Source organism: Camelus dromedarius, chromosome 15, assembly GCF_036321535.1.
Source record: "Camelus dromedarius isolate mCamDro1 chromosome 15, mCamDro1.pat, whole genome shotgun sequence".
NCBI classification, from domain to species: domain Eukaryota; kingdom Metazoa; phylum Chordata; class Mammalia; order Artiodactyla; family Camelidae; genus Camelus; species Camelus dromedarius.
Window position 1 is genome coordinate 28679168 of NC_087450.1, and position 18299 is coordinate 28697466.

The window sequence follows — 18299 nt, forward strand, 5'->3', positions numbered from 1 at the left end:
CTGGATCGGGTGCCAGTGAAGGATGGCAGATGGCAGAGTGAGCACAAGTGTTTACCTCTGATCCCTTTCAAGACCTATTGAGAGGATAGAAAAGCATTTTTCTTTTTAAAGTTTATCTCACAAAGACAAGGAGAGGCAGGAACAACATTGAGAAAGTAGGGAAGCAGATGCACAAAGACAAACTCAAAAAGCTAAATCGTGAATGAAGTAGAGGATGCTGAGAAGCTACTTGATTCATGAACCCCACAAAAGGTTCAAAAAGGGGCATTGCCTGTGTGAATGAAAAATACTGCCTGCCATATCAGTAAACAAAGGATGCTGTAGCCATCAAGTTATCACCCGCTACTTCCACCGCTGACAGTGAGTAAAGGGAACTCAGGATGCAGACAAGGAGGCAGCGCAGCCTCTGCAGCCACCCACAATGGTGGTCACCTTGAGGGAACTCAGGATGGGGAAAGCACAGGATTCTGGCCTTAGATAGCTAGGTGCATATCAAAGGAATGATTTGAGTGAGCCCAGACCTTTGCAGCTTCCCATAAATAGAAAAGTGTTAAATTCCTTAACTTGAGATATCTGGTTTTCTTTACTCAACAGTAATCTTTTAATGTTCTGACTACCTGGCCTTCATTGCAAAAAACTCATATATATCCTGGCTTCTCCCTTGCCTGGATGGAACTGTCTCTTAGAGAGACCTGAGAGGCTATGCCCCAGGCTTGAGTCCTCAGGAAGTCCACCGAATAAAACATAACTCTCAATTTTTAGGTTGTGCAGTATTTCAGTGGACAACTGTCACCTCCAGAAGTGGAGATAAAGATGGAGAATCAGTAAAAATAGGACAATCAGTTCAAAATCTGTTTACAGAGCAGTTGGAACTCAAGATCATCTCTCTGATTTAGTGAACACTTCTACTCCATCAGAAGCCTGCATATAGATTTGTAAGATGCTCACCCTGCTACCCCTACCAATAGCAGCTCTCTTTCCTTACCAAGTCCTCAGAAGGCTATTACTCTTGGAAATGTGACCAGCCCTAGAGAAAATGCCCATACAACATTGATGGCTCCCCACCATAACACCACATAACAAAGCCCACAGTTAACTAGTCCATGAACATCGAGCTTCCATTATCTTAAATATGAACAGAGAGGCAAGAATCAGCAGAAAACTAAGAAAAAAAACTACTTGAAGAGCAGAAATCAAAGCAAAGAAAGAAAGCAACTTGGGAGAGAAAAAGAAAAAAACAATAAGCAAATACAAAAAGACCGTTAATATCCTCATGGAAATGAGAACAATATGCTGTGCAAGAGCAACATTCAAATGAAAAAATCTCCCAGAAATTAACACTATGAAAGCGTGCATTAAAAAATTCAATTGAGAGAATAAGAGAAAAAGTGGAGGAAACTGTCCACAGAAATGTGCAAAATGACAAGATGGAAAATGGGAGATTTATTAAAAAGAAGTGAGGTAAGGCAAATGAGAGACATAAATTCTCATCTTCCAGAGAGTCAATAGACAAGTACTAAAACTGAAAAATCAAAAAATTCTACTCTAGGCATGTTACATAGAGCAAATGCAGGTAACCAAACCGATAAAACCACTGGAAGCAGTTGTTTCTGGGAGATGAAAATGAGAGTGATACGGGCAGAGGACTGCTATTTTTGGTAACAAACCTTGTATAAAATCACTTTAAAATGTTTTCATGTGCAACTGCAATAAAAATGGCACTTTCTCTTTCTAAATAGCACAGACTTTTCATTTGGCTTTTAAACTTGTGGCTCTGCCACTCATCAGCCCTGGGCATATCCCTGAATTTCTTTCATGTCTCTTTGTATACTAGAGAAATCATATCCACCTCACAGAATTGTTGTGAATGTCAAACATGATAGGGTATCATATTAATCAAATAGCCTAGTGAAGACTAATGGCCTAGTAAATGTTAGCTACTATTATTATTCCTTAAGGTGGCCACAGGTAAATCTGCCATTGCCATTTACCTGATTGTCTTATTCCATCCTGTGATAACAGAGATGGAAGAGGTTTTGAAAGAAAACTGTATTTCTAGGGTTGTCTCTGGCCTCTGAGACTGACACTGGCCAACCAAAGACTTGTATAAACTTACTTTTGGTAACTATTGTTACAACCATTAACTATCTCTTCTGTATCAGGACAGAAATATGAAAAGGAGAGTTTATAAAGATGATGAAGGAGGTGATGTGGAAATCTTTGTTCCATGATAAATAAAACGGTTTGTTTTCATGTTATTGTTTAATTATTCCTATTAACCTAGTCAGTTTTCCAGCCACCAAGAAATCAAAAAAAAAAAAAAAGTAACAATATTTGTAGTAAGCAGTATGGTACTCCAAAGATGCCCATGCCCCCTACTCCTTTGAATCTGTGAATTATATGTATTACATGGAAAGGGAAATTTTGCAAATGTAATTAAGAGCACTAATCTTAAAATAGGGAGATTTTTGGGGATTATCTAGGTGGCCAAATCTAATCACAAGAGCTCTTAGAAGCAGAGCACTGTCTCTGGCTGGAGGCAAGAGAGAAGAGGTTGGGAGCCATTAGAATCAGGAAAGGGACTCCACCTGCCACGTGTGGGGTCACTGGGAAAGCAGGAAGAATGCAGGCAGCCTCTAGGAGCAAGGACCAGTCCCTGACTAACAGCGAGCATGGAAAAAGGGAGCTCAGTTCTACAACTGTGAGAAACTGCATTCAAGCAAGAATCTGAATGAGTCTGGAAGCAGATTTCTCCCCAGAGCCATCAGTAAAAAACGTAGCCCTGCCAACATCTTGCTTGTTGGAGCTCAGTAGAGGATTCAGTTATGCCCATACAGACTTGTGAACAACTAACTACTAAGTTTGTGGTCAATTCTGTGGTAGCATGGAAAACTAATGTGGTATTCAAACAGGTCAGACCTCTAGTAAAGCCTCATCTGATTCCGAATGGGTAATCCAATCAACTGGCTCCAGCATATTTTCAGAAATTCTGCAACATAAAAATATTATATTGTAGCAGCTTGTATTTGAAAAGAGGACCTTAATGATATAGGTATTAAGTACCTTCCTCTTCAAGACATCAGTGAGGCTTGACAGCATCTACATGCCTCTGCATGTAAGATGGGCTCCAATAGCTGGATCAGAAGACAGAAACCCATGACATCAGCTGCCTTTCAAAGGTGATTTGGTCATTCATTAACTTTACAAAGAGCTAAAGACATTAAAATATACCATTAAATATAACTTGGCAATTTTTTTGTCATTGTTATTAGACTACTTTTTAGCCTGCACTGAAAGGTAGTGAAATACTTTATAAAAGATTACTTAATTCATTTCTACAAAAGAAAGTTTAAGTACAAAATGAATATTAACATAAGGTACTGACTTTTGTGAATTAAGATCTTGTCAATTATGATACAGCACTTTGTAAAATGTCCACATTGTGGGAAAGGTATCTGGGTTAGAAACTGAAAAAGAGAACAATAACAAAAAAGATACATTCCAAGCAAGCTCTTGAGGCTGAATGTAAATGGCAGATGATGAAAAATAATGGGTGGTCATTTTAGATAAGATTTAAAAAATGAGAGACAAATGACAGGACTCTGGAAGAGGTCTACAACAGTATTATTCATAGTTGCTGAAGCTGATCAAATCCCCATGCAAAAATAGATAGATCAACCAGATCACCAAAAATCCACAGACAACTCCTACTTCAAGATGAGGTGACAGGCCAGCATCGATAACACTGTGGCAGACCTGTTCCCTTGCAGAAAAGGTAAAAATCTCAGCTCTTTACTGTTCTTGAGAATTTGTGAGATGAGACTAGATATTCACGGGAGCATGGCTTTCTGGAAGACCAAGTACAAAAGCCCAGAGGGCTGGTTTCAAGGATATGAGAAGATTCCCTAGGATCCAGTATCGAATCCCCTTGCCAAAGCAGCAGTCAGGGTTGAGAATCACAGGTAGATAAGCAGGAGAGTAGATGACATGTACAGGTGACACAGGTGAATAGTCTGCTGTGGCAGAAACAAAGGACTGAAGACAAGATGAAGGGATGGAGGTAAAGAGGCACTGGGGAGGTAAGGAAGGATCAGACGCTGCAGGCAAGGCTTTGACCTGTGGACCACATCTGGCCTGCCATTTGTCTTTTAAGACCCATGCACTAAGAAAGAACAGTTTCCACAGTGTTAGCTTGTTGAAAATAATCAAAAGAAGTCTACTATTTCATGTAGGCTACTATATGAAGCGTACTATTACACATAAATTATATGAAATTCAAATATCAGTGTCCACAAATTAGGTTTTTATCAGTGCACAGTGATGCCCATCTGTTTTTGCATTATCTGTGGCTGCTTTTGCACTGCTAAGCTGAATAGCTATGATAGACACTATATTGCCCACAAAGCCTAAAATATTTACTGGCCTTTTACAGAAAAAGAGTTTGCTAACCCATGATGCAGGTTCAACTAGAATGACATAGTTGAACACTTTGCTTATGAACTCTTAAATAAAAGAGCCAAATAACGTCAGGATTGTAACTCTGGCAGCAGTGTACAGGGTGTATTAGATGAAGAAGTGGCTATATACAGATCGATCACTTAGAAATTATTGCAAGAACCCAAATTACAAACGAAAGTGAGCTCACTTGGAGAAGGGGGGGGGCAGTGAAGAGAAGGCATATGTTGTGAAATATTTATCATATAGAATTGGCAAAACCTGGAAACAGGAGCTAGAAGAGTGGAGAGGAAAAGATTGATATTTTAGTTCTGTTGGCTAGAATGACATGATTTGAAGAAGACAAAAAGAGGAGCAAAATTGAGGCTAGGAAAGGAAAAATAAAAGCGAATGAGTTTGGCATCGTACGTTAAAAATGTGTCATGCCCGCAGAACGGCAAGATATTCCTTGCCTCTGAACATTTGTAACATACCTTTATGCCATTTATTGCATAAGACATTGTGCTGGGTTTTGTATATAATCTTACTATATTGTGATCACTGAAGGGTACACCTTTCATTGAATACCCTCACACAATGTGCAGTATATAATAATAGGTAACCTGCAGATTCTTGAATAGGGCAAGAATAGGTCTTAAACTGCTCCAGAGCCCCTCAGCACCCAAGACGGTGCAGGGAACACACTAGTCATGAATGAATGCTTTGTGAGAGATGTCAAGGGGTCAAACCTTCCAACCTTCTGGAGGAGAATGCATCAGTCATCAGACTGTCCCCTGTCTTTAATCAGCCAAGGTTCTGCAATATCACTACCTATCTATCTATCTATTATTGAAATACAATCAATTACAATGTAGTATCTCTTTAGATGGAGATGTGATCTGGTCAATAACTCTACTCTCAGCAGCTGCATGCTATAGAAACAGGAAACTGCTTTCTACCTTTCTATCCTCAGGGTACACAGAGAGACAATGGTTGCTATTTTAAAAGACAGGTTGTTGGGAAAGCTGATGGTTCAGATGAATGGGAGAGCACTCTGGCAGTGAAAAGGATTAACAGTGGGGCATTAGGAGGGCCATCAGGAGATGCCATCCCCAGAGGCTGAATAAACCCATCTGCAGTCACATTATTCAAAACCACCATCCAAACTGCAATTGTTTGGCAAATAGACTCTCCCATCATTAGATGAAATAGATAGGTAGTGACAGGTGAAATTGGATGAAGGGTACATGTTCTGTATAGTGTATGCCTGAGGGTCATTTCTGAGTGTGGAGATTACCATGTGAGATTAAATCACTCACCAGTAGTTGCCAGAAAAAGAATAAAAGAAGATAAAGGGATGCTGGGTGAAGGCCAGATGGATGTGTGGCTGTTGCTGAATCAATGGCAGTGGCACCCAATGAGGCAAATGCAGAGTTACATATGTAGCCGTAGCCACAAAGAGTGAGGTCTGCAAACAGGACAGAGAGAAGGTTATAACACAAAATAGCTTTGGTCTCATGGTGAATGTCCCCTAATTTGGACTTTTCCTCCCTCCCTCTTCATCTCACAGCCACTGTCACCTCTTTACAAATCAGGGTGCATTTTTAATACATGGTACTTAATGGATGCTACAGTAACCTGAAAGGAATAAAAATATATTCCTTCCTTTTTCCCACCTAATATCTATAGATACTGATCCAAAACAACCTTCTCACCAGCCTTCCAGACCAACAAGAACCTTCAGTTAGACCCACTCTTTGGGGTTAAAGACATTATGCCTCTCATAGCACTCTTAACAAGTAAATTTACCCTAGAACAATAGTGTTAATACTTTTCTTAGGGCTTCTGAGGGATAATGTGTTACGTGGGGCATCTTATCTAATGAAGACAACTGAGCAGGTCCAGAGGAAAAATGGCCAGACCCAGTAAGAAAATCTTCTGAAAAAGACAAAGAGAAAATGGACACTGGAAAAAAGACAATCTCTTGAGTTGACCAGAGCCCACTGTAGGTACCCAAGTCATTGCCATCCATGAATTGTCCCGAAGAGTTGTTGTCAGCATGGACAATCTTGTGGTGGGGCAGGGAGCAACTCTCCACCACATCAGTTTGGGCTGTGACAGACCTCGACCCCACTTTTGTTCTTGTCAATCCTCATGCAGAATCCACCCTTTGAAAAAGATGGACTGCCCTTTATATTTCAAGTATAGCTTTCAACTGAAGAGTTCAAAGCACCAGCCAAATTTCTAGCATCTTTCTCTAGAGAGCTGAAGCATATGAAGTTCTTTTTAATCTGACTATGATTTTTTTTTAATGGTTGTGAACCATTAGAAAATAGGGTTTGTGAGAAGGCTCATCCTTGGAAATTGTTCATTGGAAAAGACAAAGTGCATAGAGCCTTCTTAGTGAGGACTCGGGTTATCAATGAAACAGAACATTGTGATTGGATCATAGACTGTGGCCAAAGATGGGATAAATGTTGAGGGAAATAAAAGAAATAAAAAATCCATTTCTGCCTCAAGGAGGATGCTACAGAAGAAAGAAAAAGGAGACACACAAACTTTTGAGTTAGGAAGATCTACATTTGAATATTGCCTTTATTGCTTTCCTGTGATCTTAGGAAAATGTTTTAACTTCTTGGAGGGTAAGTGTCCTCATCTGTAAGAAATAAGTCTGATACGTTATTTCACAGGGTACTTGTAACAAATGTGGCTGGTACATGATAGGTGACACATGATGTGTCCATCCAAACTTTGATCTCTTACCTCAGACTGGGCAGACAAGGCTTATATAGAATGATAGTAATTTAGTAGAGAGAGCTTGATACAATAGACGGAGCAGGAGGAGTTAGAGAACTTGGCTCCTAACCGTGGCTCCGCCCCTACAAGAATAACAACTATCTCTGTAGCAATTTCAGTTTATCAACAGCAACATATGTTTCCAGTGGATGTTCTAATGCCAGTAACTTTATGTCACTGAACCTCAGTAGTATCATCTGAAAAACTGAATGGAGGTATCACCTTCCGTCTGTAAGGGTCCTTCCAACTCTGATATTTTCATTCTAATTCTCTCAATCTTATGACTAAGCTGCAAAAAAATAATTAATATTTAAGAATAGATTATAATGAACACAGAAAGAGTCTGGTGAACCTGGGAACCTGAACAAGTTTCATAGAACATTAGAGGCTTGCATCACCTCCTGAAGCATGGATAGGATATGAACAGATGAAGGAGAGAAGAAAGGATGTCCCTAAGTGAGGGTGACAACTGGAACAAAGGCAGGGAGTCAAAATGGAGGGAGATATTAAGGTCAAGAGAGGAGAATAACCTGAAAGAAGCAAACAAGAGTATTGGAATATAACATGAAGAAAGGCCAGGAAGACCGAGGTCAGCACTTAAATATGCTGCAAAGCCAAACAAAAACGAGACAAAGCCAAACAAAATTACAAGGAGCTGTTGTGTAATTCAGCCTCTCTCCTCATAGTTATCACCATAGTAAACAATCAGCATCTCTATACATGTTTCCACTCTTCTGTCTTCCCAAGTAGATTCCTCTAGGACTCAAATCAGAACTTCTGCTTGTCTCGTAGAAGGCAGAGAGTAGACACCCAACTGTATATGTGGATTGCACTAAATATAATGTTTACAATGCTGTGATTCACATGGTTTGATACCAAAATGGTATCATAGCCAAAAAAAATAGTGATCCATGAAATCAAAATAAAAATAATTCAGCTCCAATTCTTATTTTTTTTTCTCTAACACCTAACACCAGGAAAAGGACTTAGTGAACAGCAATACTTCTGAAAGTCTCTTTCCTTCTTCATTATGTCAACTGCACATATTTCATCTGTTCTTGGGTCTCCCCTCAAAACCACCCGAAGCCATCCCTCGAAACCTTGTTATCTCCCTCTGGTCCTCCCTACCCCTACCCCCAACTCATTATCCCCTAAATCTTAGAAAGAATCCAGGGAGGATGCAGAGAAAGACTGAATAAACCCACTTAGAGTGTGTGATAGCTGGTAGGAGGAGGGAGATTTTATAGCCATTTACACATTCATCATTTTCACATAAATTTCCAACATTTCTGTGTTGAACCAGATGTGATCAAGTATGTTCAATACTATGCGTCTCATCTAGATTATACTGGGGATGAGCTTCAAAGAGCCTAATTCCACAGACTTTAACGAGAGAGGAGAGGCAGGTCTCCTGGGTTGGCAGTGTTGGCTCTGGAGAGGTGAGCATATTTGCTGTATCTACACTGACCCTGAGCCAGGAAAATGGCTGAGAGTAGGATTTGAGTAGAAAGAAAGAAAAGAAGGGCGTTCGGGCAACCCAGATATCCATGTAAACCACACACTCTAAAGTTCCTCAGTGGAATTTTGAGTTTCTGTCTTGTCTAATTTCAACGGAACCACAGGTGACCCTTGAACAACATGGGTTGGAACTGCGTGGGTCTACTTTACAAGGATTTTTTTTTTTTTTTCAGTGAATATACAGTCCGCCCTCCATATCCTTGGGTTCCACATCCATGGCTTTGGTATCTGCAGATTCAACCAACCACAGATGGCCAGCCTAGGACATGATCTGCAGTTGGTTGAATCTGTGGAGAAGGAACCCACAGACAAGGAAGGCCCATTATGGGACTCAAACATCCACAGATTTTGGTTAACCACTGCAGGTCCTGGAATCAGTCCCTTGCAGATACTGAGGGATGGCTGTGGTCTCCACAGAACTCTGAAAGCTAAATTTCCCCAGGTGCTAGCTGCTACTCCTGAAATTCTTTTATCGAAGGTCAAAATGCCACTTGCCTCTTCTGTTCACGCTGAAAATGAGGGCACAAGGCCCTCGCTTTTCGAAAGTTTGCTTTATACCACGTCACTTCTACAAAACATCTACATTAGTAAGTACCTACCTGTGTTTGCTAAAATCCAAAGAGGATTTTCACTTCCACAAAAAAAGGCGAAAAGTGAAAATAAATCGCGTTAAGTGTCTGTTTTGCCAAGAGCTGAGCAGTTACAGAAACAGCGGCATCCCAAGCAGCGAGACGGGCATCTCCACTCTCCTTCCCTGGGAACTAGGCTCAGCACCCAGCTGCCGTGGCTTTGAACTGTGTCTGTGGGCATCTGCACTCTACCTGAATCTATTTTATGCATCTGTTAGCAAGATGCGTCCTAAGGTAATAGCTTCTTTACTTTATGCCATTTCAGCTTAGGAAAGGTTTCATAGGCGGATCTGCTTTCAGGTAGCAGGGAAACCTGTCATTGTAATCCCAAAGGAGTAAAGGAACCCTGCATCTGGTGTCTTGGGGCAGAATTCCTGCAACTCTTCTAATAGCCCCAGGGGAAACCAAGGATAAAGCTTAGCTCTCCAGGTGCATGCAAGTATATTCATTCCAATACCTCTTTCTTTCTCCCCTCTTAGCTCACAAGCCCCTTCCAATTAATTGAGGGCAGCCAGAACCCAATTTACATATTTCCACATTAACAAATCCTCATCTACTTTTTCTGAGGAGACTGTGCCCACCTACAAACCTCTCCCAAAGTGTATGATGAAAAAAATCTAATTCTAGGGAGCTGTGTTTCTGCAAGTTAGAAAGATGCCCTACATATTTTTTTAACTGATCAGTCTAAAAACAGCTTCAGCCAATTTAAACCACTTTTTATAAAATATCATTTGCATCAGGTTTGACAGCCCGCCTGCCACTTTTCCAGCCCATTATGATATGAAACAGCTGAGCTACCAACTCTGGGAAAAACTAACTTTCTGCTGGAAACTGCAACTCGATAGTAATAATGGTCATGAGCCTGGAAGGCGGCCTTAGCCTACATTATGGAGCTCAGCCTGCAAAACTGAGGAAAAATTAAATCAAGCTGAAGAAGGTGACGAAAGAACTAATTTTTCTGTGTTAAATAAGCGGAGAAAGAGATACTGGTGGCTCTGTACTCTGTGTGGCCTCAGGTCATTGTCCCAGCTCTCCTTGGGGCCTTCTTATGGGCTCTGAGGGAGACAGTGTCTCCTTCACCAGGAAACACTGTAGCCAGTGGACTAGGAAATGCCCTGCCTGTGGAATGAGCCCTGCAGGCCTAGGAAATAGTCATTAAAACAGTTTTTAAAAGTTCATCAGAATTAAAGAATGGCCGGCTAGATCTGCAGTTGTTTAGCTATGCCAGACTGCACAGCCCAGCTCGGAAGGCCATGGTGAGCTGTACAATTCAGACCACCACACCAAGGAGGTGAAATATGCTCTCTACCTCTCCCCAAAAGGGTTTGGAAAATGTTTCCATTCAAAAGCTGGAACTCAAATTTGCGGGCAGAAATCCACAGTGGTAACTGTTCTGAGATCAAGGGTGTCATGCACCTGGGCTCACCCCTGTCGAGTTGTAACAGGAGGGCTTTGTTCAAGCAACCAGCTCTTGCTGCCGCCAGTCAGGGGGCTGACTTCTTCAGGGGAACGGAGACGTTGGTAAGGAGCAGTCCTAGATTTCTGGAAAAGGCTGCGGGCTCCCAGAGCTGCTCCAGACACCCATCGCTCACCCCAGGTTCTGCACTGTAGCTGTTCTTGCTCTCCCGGGTGTTTTTATTCCTGGTCCTCCCGTGATACCTCCCTCACTCATTCCCCCTACTTTTGACAAACCTCATTTTGAGACAGGAGGCAAGGGGGCAGGGCACAACCATTAAAGAATGACGCAGCAGTTAGGCCCAAGACAGCGTAGGATTCACTTCCAGTTGACACTGAGCCTTATCACAACACCCACAGGGGCCACAACACTCCTCTGGCTGACCGTAAGAGGCCAAAAAGTGGGTAGTGGTCCAATTCCTGGAAATCCCTGCCCCTTTCCCAAAATAGTTGGAATGATCCTCCCACTCATTAGCATATGAAATTACCCAGCTCATAGAAACTCACCACCCCCACACCTTGTGGTGAGAGGGCCTCCCTTTTGAGTGAGAGGGCCTACACTCTCTCTATAGAATGTCTATCTCCTAGGGCCTCTCTTGCCTTCTGAGATGGCCCATATTCTATCTGTGGGACGTGTATCTCCCGGAATTAACTTACTTTCACTTTACTATGCCTCGCTCTTGAATTCTTCCCTGCGCCAGAATGGCACCTATTCCCAGGTAACAATTCTGCTCTGACTTTGACATACCCCTCACCCCCACTCAAAAGACTAGGATTCAGATTATTCTCCCACATCCTAACCACTACTTGGGGTTTATAATCTCTTATTGCTGTCAGGCCATTCTAACTCTGCCTCAGTTCATAACCAAAACAGAACAACATTCATTCATCCACTCATTCATTCACTCACTATTCATTCATTCATTCATTACTCATTCATTCAGTCATTCAACAACATTAATGGAGCATATGCTATGTGCCAGGCATTGTTCTAGGGCTGGGAATACAGCTCTGAGCAAAACAAACAAAAATCTCTCCCTTCTTGAAGATGATGTTCTAATAAACAGGAGTCAGACATAGGTTGTGGATCTAAAATGCCATTTAAAAAATTCCCCTTCATCTTGCATGTTAGCCAGTAGCCAACCCTATTCTCTACTATTTCTATTCCCTCAGAATAATATTTAATGTGAGTATGATACTTCATAACTTTCTAGGCATTTTCAAATATTTTGGCAGGAGTTCCTTAAACAATTTTATGAGGTACAGCATTTTTTTAGCTTTTGATTTTGACATAATTGTAGTCTGCAGAAAAGTTGCAAAAAGAGTTCAGAGAATTCACGTAGATCCTTCACCTCACTTCTCCCAATGTTAACATCCTGTGTAACTAAGGAACGTTTGTCAAAACTAAGAAATCTATTTTGGTACAATATTCTTAACTAAACTACAAACTTTACACAGATTTCATGAAAATTTCCACTAATATCTATTAATCTTTTTTCTGATTTCATTTCCAAGAGCCTATGTTGTATTTAAGCTCTTTAAACTGTTCCAATCTGTAAGAGATTCAAGGTGTTTCTCTATTTTTTATGACTGTGACACACTGGAAGAACACTGGCCAGGTATTTGCAGAATACCCTTCATTGTGGGTTTGCCTGATGTTTTCTCATGGTTAGGCTGTGGTTGTGGGTTTGGGGGAAAATACCAAAGAAGCAACATGCCCTTTTCATTGTATCATATGAGGTACATGATATCAACATGACTTGCTACTGGTTCTGTTAACCTTGATCATGGGGTTAAGATGGGATCTGCCAGGTTTCTCCATAGCAAAGTGATATTTTTTCCATATTCTGTTAGAAGCCAACATTCAAGAAGAGGGGAATTAGCCCCACTTCCTGGAAGGAAGAATATCTGTAGATGTGTTAAAACCACCACAGTACTTAATAAATATTTTGGAGAGATACTTTGAGGCTATGCAAAGATCCTGTTTCTCCTTAAAGCTTTACCCACTGTTTTTACCATTTACTGTGGATCTTGCCTGCAGCAATTATCTAAAGTTGATTTTATTCCCTTAATTCCTTCTACATTTATTTTCTGAATTCTTTGGATTTGCTCCTTTCCCCTTATTTATTTGACCGTTTATTTAAATCAATAGACTCGTGGATATTTATTTCATTTATGCTCCTAGATCATCTTGTAATTGTGAGGCACAGATTTTAATCCCCATTCTACAAATAAAGGATTTGAGAAACAGAGCATTGTCATGACTCACCAAGGATCACACAGTCACTTGGTTGCAAAACAAGATCTGCAATTCAAATTTCCTCGCTCTCAGCTCTACACTGCGTCTGGTTTCACCTGGTACACGACTTGCTACATAGCATGAGTTTATAATCCCTGACGAACAAACAAACAAATGAATGAAACAGTAAGCTAACAAATTCATTTGATCATGACAGGTGACTGTCCATCGTCTTATTCTAAGAGCACAGAGAAACAGGAAATGGATAGCAGGGAGCTGTGAATACCAACCTCCCCCAGAGGAACTTTATTCACCAGTAAAATCATTTCATTGTCTTCCCAAGGTGACTTTGTAGCTTTGGCATTTGTCCAAGTGTTCAGAATATATCATAGTTTCTTTTGGCCTGATTTGATTTTAGGAACGAATGAAAATATAACCCCTGTAAAGGGAAACCCAGCAGCAGGTTTTCCTGATAATCCACAATGATCCCAACGTGTTGACTTAACCCTGTTCCCAGGAATCCATGAACTCCCCAAAGGCAGAAGTCATGTCAAATATGTGTATGGGTACTCAGTTACTGTTGCTAAATGTGCATCTTGCTTTTTGTGGTTCCTCTTGGGGGAAAAACACATTGTTGGAACTCCATTAACTGCCATAGATTTAGGGTTCTGAGTTATGTTTTTAAATTACAACATTAATATATAAATAAATTGTATTATTAAAAATCATGTCCTAGAAACAGTAGAAATGTCTTGTACTTTGCCCAATTTCTGGCACTCAGTAGGTGCTAAATAAACCTTTGCAGAATAAATGCATGAAGAACTAAATAAGTGGGCTGGGGCAGTTGGGGAAGACCTTGTGCAGGAAGTGAGGCTTGAGCAGGACTAAGGATGCTGATGACAGGTGGAAAGGGATTACTGTATCAAAGGAACTCTGTTCCTTTGTAGTTTTAGTCAGCTGGTAATAAGACTTTTCCCTTATTAGAACTCCTTGATAACCATAAGAGGAAGCCAATACCTTCTACTACCCCTACCTTAGTCTATCAAGTTCTTAAAAGCCCTCTCGGTATGTACAATTGGTCTATGACTCAAAGATGACAAGAAAACATTTAACCATCTTTCTATGAGATTTCATAACAGCAATTCCATTTTCCCAGTCCAGATGTAATCCATCTCATCAACCACACTCTATATGAAATCAACCAGTTCATTGGAAGTGGAACATTACAAATGGCCAAGGTGTGTGCTCTTGGGGCCCAGTCCATGCTTGCACTCAGAGATGACTCACACCTGTTGGAACTGTCTCTAAAAGATTTGGCTTACAGGGGAACTTAGACCACTGCATTTTCTTTCAGTGGTTACACAAATTCAGGGCACGTGCCCAAAGACCTTGGAAAGCAGAGAAGCCATGTAAAGAGATACAAAGGCATTTGTGTTTAGGTTCTGCCAGTTTCCCAAAGACTTACTGAAGGAGAAAGCAGCCCACTGTACAAGAAAGTTTTTAGACTTAGGAGCCAGAAAAGGTGGCTGGATTTCCCCTTCTGTACTGTTAACTCTCTGAGAGACCCAGGGCACTTCCCTTGACCTCATATGTTCAATGAAGACATTGGCTTTAGTAGTTCTGTCCCAGTACACAGGCAGTCTACTCCAGAAAACAGAGAATGTAAAGGTTCACAGACCAAACTGAGAAGCTCACATCATATAATGAGAAGCAGTGAGAAAGAGATACGGGTAGTTGAACACACCTAGAGCCCAGTACAAAGAGGTGGAAGGACCATACTGGCGGAGTCCTGAGCTACGCAAACATGAAATGTCTGATATCTACCCCCTTCCTTCTTTCTCTCACTCTCTCTCCAATCTGTCTTGTAAACCGTGAGTTTATGAGGACCAGAGTGGAGGATGGGCAAGGAAATTAGCAGACAGAAAGAATGAGTCTAGAGTCTCTTCTATTAAAAGGACATGGGGGCAAGTAGTCCTGACTACAGCAGTAAATGGCCACTAACATTCTAAGCAGTTACTAGCCATGTCTTGGGAAGAGCACACATGGGCCAGAACAAGTATACATACCAGATCAGATATGAAATAGCTATCAGTCTGGATGTGACGTAACCTGCACTTTGGGGATATTTAGTATTTACCTGGCCTTCCATTATCTCGTGTGTTCCATCCTTTTGCCCTGCATCCAACACACAAGTGTTCTACTTATTCTAGCGAGGTCTACTGTGCCTCACAGGTTCTAACTTCCTCTCCCTGAATCTTCACTGAGTCACAAGCTACTTGTCTACTGACTGTCTATAATTAGTCTTGTGTCCACTTCATGTATTTGTTTATTTTTTGTGTAGCAGAATTGAATGTTCTTAAATAAAAGGGAAAAGTTGAACTTGTGGTGGCTTCTGGAATTTCTTCCTAATGGAACATTCTGGCATCTGATCACTGGGGCAGAAGCTGCCTAAGTACACACGAAGGCAAAGCAAGGAAGCCAGAATAGGAGAACACTCTCCCTTCTGTTCTTCTGTTCCCAGGAACCAGGAGACCTACTGCAAAAATATCTGTCTCAATGTTGAAACACTCCTATGACTCTGTGAACCTCTGACTATCAACACTCAGATAAATTATGAGTGTTTTTCTTCCTTGAGTTTAAAGGCAGCTCTGAAGACAGAAGAATTCCCTAGTTGTATAGCTGGGGTGGTGATCAACCTTAGCCCCCTCCTTGTCCCTGACAACTAAAACTCGGGAAATCATTCTTATGCCAGTTCAGCTGTCACTGGGGATCGGGCAGCGGGAATAGCTTCTGAGAAAGCAACACGAAAGGGCTGCAGCCATTTCTGCGACAGGGTGAGAACATGTGGCTTGCTCAGCACACAGCTTTGTCACTCAGACAGTGCAATCCAGACCACCTCAACCACAGCACACAAAGAAACATCCAGGAGTCATGCTGACAAGGAGAGTAAAAGGAGGCATTTTCCAAAAATCTAACCATGTGTTCACTATGAAAATGTATTTAGGCCCTTGACCTTTCTTTTTAGAAGGGGCTGCTGGGAAAGGAAACCAATCCCTCTACCTATTTTTCAGGAACAAACAGTGGACATACAGAGATAAAGAGAGGGGGAGACAGTGAGTTTTTTCCTTCTTTGCAACTTGAAAATGCCAAGGTTTCTCGACAGAGCCAACTGATGGGGACTGGATAGTTGTCTAACAGCTGGGTAGAACAGAAGCATAGTGAATGATGCCTGGGGTCTGCATGACTAGAAATACGATCAGAAATGCAGTCACAGCAGGGGTCTCTGTTGGGCACCTCCTCCAGCAATGTCAACATACCAGCACCACAGAAGTGTTTGGCTTCTGCTGGCCTCCCGTTTTGTGTGTGACTCCCACAGCACCCTGTCCAGCTTCTCCTCTCTCCTTCCAGACAAATGAGTTCCTGCATCACTTTAGCTGGGGCCTCCCTGAGAATGCAGCAGGGGAGGCCAAGGAACTAGCACAAAGTTAATCCTAAACCAATAACACTTCTCAGGTGACTGACACAAACAAATTAAAGACTACCCCACAAAGATATATTCTTAATTCCCATCACACAGGGATTTTTACAGAAAAACAACCTCCAAAATGAACTCAAAATCCCAAATTACAAAACAAATGAGTTAACAATCCACCATGAATGAGTTGGGAAAAATACAGCCGGATCTCCTCAAAACTTCAAATAATTGAGATATCAAATATATACAAAAAACAAGTATTTCAAATAATTATAGAAATAATTCTGAAGTTGCGGTGGTAGACTGAATGCAGAATGTGAGAGTCAAGCAAGACCCTAGGTGTTCGGTCTGAACAACTGGAAGGATGGAACTGCTGTTTCCTAAAGGGGAGAGGAGTGGGATGAGCAGAAGCTCAGATTCAGACATGGCAACCTGTAGGTGTCAATTAGACATCCAAAAGAGATATCCTGCCGGCAGTCAGACATGAGTCTGGAGTTCAGAGGAGTGGTACAGGCTAGAACTATACATCTGACAGTCATCAGTATATGGATGGTTTTTAAAGCCATAATACTGGTGAGATCACCAAGGGGGTGAGCATAGACAGAAAAGGGAAGAGGTCCAGGGGTTGAGCTGGGGTCAACCCACAATGTGAGTTAGGAAACTAAGGAGTAGCTTACAATGCTGACTGAGGAGTGATCAGACACACAGGAAGAAACCCAGTGCATCAAATGCGGTTGATAGGTTAAGCAGGATAAGGACTGGATATAGGTGCAAAAATCTCAAACAGGGTAACAGCAAATTACATCTAGCAGTGTTTTCAAAATAAAACCATGTAATGATCATACTGGATTTATCACAGGGATGCAAGACTAATACAGCAGTAGAAAATGTATTAGGTTATTTACCATGTTAACATTAAAAGAGAAAAACCAAATGATCACATTAAGGACGCAGACAAGTATTTAATAAAATTCAACATCCATTTATAATAAGCATTTCTAGCAAACTAGTAGGAGACTGAATATCCCTTAACTTGATTAAAAGTGTCCACTAAAAAACCCTACAGCCATGATCCACTGGCTTTTCAAATAGTGGAACTGTCTTTTAAAAACAAAAAATAAGGCAAGAATGCTCACTAGTCAATATATTCTATTAATCATTGTATTGAAGGTCTTAATGATCTTAGAATAAAATGTTAAATGTATAAGAATTGGCATAGAAGACACAAACTATCATTTAGGAATTGTTATATAATTGTCTATAATAAAAACCAAAAGCAGTCTACAGGCATGTTAGCACTTAGCACTTACAAGAGTTTTGAAATATAATTAGATAAAAGATTGACATATAATTAGTTGCATTGCTATACAATAAAAACAATCAGAAAATTCATTTTTTAAGAAGTACTCTGTATATTAACAACAGTAATATAACATATACATTTTACCTAAGAATACAATTAGCAAATGATTTGAAAATCATTTGTACAAGAATTATAAAACTCGATTTAAAGATATTTAAGAACTAAATCAATGATCTTTGAAGTCAGTTATGCACTATAATCTTGGATTGGAAGACACAATATCATGAACACATAGAAATTATCCCTAACTTGATCTATAGTTTGGAGGCAATTTCATCAAAATTCCAAGAAGTTTTTAAAAGAAATTCAACAAACTGATTCTAAAATCTACATGATAGACCAAAAGTCAAATGGAGCCCAATCCTCTTAAAAAAGGGACAGTCTTACTCA